Consider the following 2,685-nt stretch of genomic DNA (forward strand, 5'->3'; position numbering starts at 1 on the left):
CTGGTGGAAGGACTGAGCAGCTTAGCCACTGCCTCCCTTCTGCCCCTGAGTGACAGCAGAGAGCAGATGGCAATGCTCTTTTATCAACTAGGAGAAAAGCAACCCTTCGGTACTAACCCAGACATACACAACTTTTAAGAGGAGGAGGTAGAGGGTCCAGAAAAGGAAGAGAAGGGGACCTGGGGGGTTGCACGCACCCCCGGCGTCCCAGCTGGAAGTCGGTTACTTTCTTACCGGTTGTCTGTATGTTTTGGGGGGGATCGGGGGTGGGGAGGAAGTAATCTGTTCTCACAATCAATGAAATTTATTCATATTGGGTAGCTGTTCTTTTTTTTTTTTTAAATAGTTGGAGAACTGTTGGGGAGAACCTGGGTCCTTTATCATAAAATGTCACTATTCTGTCCACAAATTACCCCAAGGAGCCAGGAGCCTGGGAGCCCCCTCTTTGGTGAACTTGCGTTGGCTGGATCTGTGGGGGGAAGAGATGAGGGTGGTTCCCTGATTCCGGGGTTTAAACAGGGACGACCAGCCGAGCCCCAGGCAGCGAGCTGTGCTGGAGGTTTTAACGCTAATGCTTTCCGGACTGGGGATTTAATGCCCGTTTTTCAGTAACCCTGGACCAAAGTGTCACAGTTCGCAACACAGCTATGAATATTTTTCAGAAACTGTTTTTTTTAGAGGTTTTTATACGGCACTTTTGCACGAGACACGTGAGGACTCAAAGGGAACCAAATATTGTTTGTTTCTGTCCTAACGGTGCACGCCCTCAGGACCCCGCGTTGGGAGCGAGGTCTGACTGCCCTTGGGTTGGGGCAGGTCAGCGGCCTCCACGGGCTGCTCCGTCCACCTCGGTGGTCACGGGTCTTGGGCTTCAGCTACTCCGGAGCCATCCCCAGTGCGGGGCCCCTTTTCTCAAAGATGCACTTGGATGTGCCTTTGCTCGTGTCTTTCCGCCTGGAGTGAACCTCTGCCCCCTTCCACTCCCGTCACCCCCCTTCTCCCGGGCTCGCCCCGCACAGGTGCCTGGATTGTAGCATTTGGACCGTCTGGGATCTTAGTGGGTATGTATCTACTCCGTCAGCGTGTAACTCCTGGGCGGGAGGGAGGCGATCTTTTTGCCCCTGCATTCCTTTCCCAACACAATGTGTTAAAAGTCGTTGGTGATAAACAAATGTTTGAGTTGTTTGAAAGATCAAATGCTGAAAGGTTAGATGTTTCTGGGTTCCACTGTTTACATTTAAATCATGATTGTCTTTTTGAGTCAGAAGGAAAAATGTGTACAAAATGCTTTACAGACTCATTTGCTCAGTGTATATTGCAGTATTGAACAACTAGTTTTATTTTCAGTAGTGGAATTCAGCTGCTTTTGATGGTGTGTATTTCACACAGAGATGACATGGTATTCTGTATTAATATTTTTCCTAGTAATTTTGCAAATTTTGTTTTGCTTAATACTGAAAATGTAGTGTACTTAAAAATAAGTTGGACCCAATATTGAGTTATTTATTTATTTTTATTGATTTCAGAGAGAAGGAGAGAGAGAGAAAAAACCATCAGTGATGAGAGGGAATCATCCATTGGCTGTGCCTCCTGCACGCCCCCCCACTAGGGATGAGCCTGCAACCCCTGCAGGTGCCCCGACTGGGAATTGAACTGTGACCTCCTGATTCATATAGGTTGATGCTCAACCACTGAGTCATGCCGGTCAGGCCTGATACTGAGTTTTTTTAGAGCAGTTTTAGGTTCACAGCAAAATTGAGTAGAAGGTACAGAGGTTTCCACTCATGCGTAGCTTCCCCCACCAGTCAGAATAGCTGGTGAACCTACCCTGATGCATCATTATCATCCAGAGTCCGTGGTTTGCATGAGGGTTGTGCTCTGGGTGGTGTGCGTTCTCTGGGCTTGGACAAACCCACAGGCGTCCACCTTTACAGCATCCAACAGTTTCCCTGCCCTGGAAAGCCTGTGTGCTGCCTACTCATCCCTCCCTCTCTGCTAACCCCTCGCAACTGCTGGTCATTTTACTGCTTGCACAGTTTTGCCTTGTTCATAATGTCATGTAGTTGGAATCATGCAGTATGTAACCTTTTAGATGGGCTTCTTTCACTTAGTAATAAGCATTTAAATATCCTCCATGTCTTTTCATGGCTTGACAGCTTTTTTTTAAAGCACTGAACACTTACTGTATGGATTACACCACTGTTTCTCCATTCACTTCCTGAAGGACATGTGGGCTGTTTCCAGGTTTTAATAATTATGAGTAAAGCTGTTCTGTATATCCATGTCCAGGTTATTGTGTAGTCATGTTTCAGTTCCTTTGGATAAGTACCAACGAGTGTGATTGTTGGATCATATGGTAAGAATATGTTTAGTTTTGTAAGAAACTGCCAAACTGTCTTCCAAAGCGGAGGTACCATTTTGTATTCCCACTAGCAACGAATGAGAATTCCTGTGGCTCCACATCTTCACAGCATTTGCTGTTGTCAGTTTTCGGTATTTTGGCCAAAATAATAGGTGAATTCAGGTATGTAGTGTTTTTTTACATTGACTTAAGAATGCCACTCAAATATGTTTTCTAGTCTGGGCACCTGTTTTCTACAAAAGAACATGTGCATGTTAATTTCCTTTCATTTATAATCACTGAATCGAACCAGTACAGGAATAATACACAGATCACATAAGCTG

Source organism: Myotis davidii, unplaced genomic scaffold (assembly GCF_000327345.1).
Source record: "Myotis davidii unplaced genomic scaffold, ASM32734v1 scaffold333, whole genome shotgun sequence".
In the NCBI taxonomy this organism is placed as follows: domain Eukaryota; kingdom Metazoa; phylum Chordata; class Mammalia; order Chiroptera; family Vespertilionidae; genus Myotis; species Myotis davidii.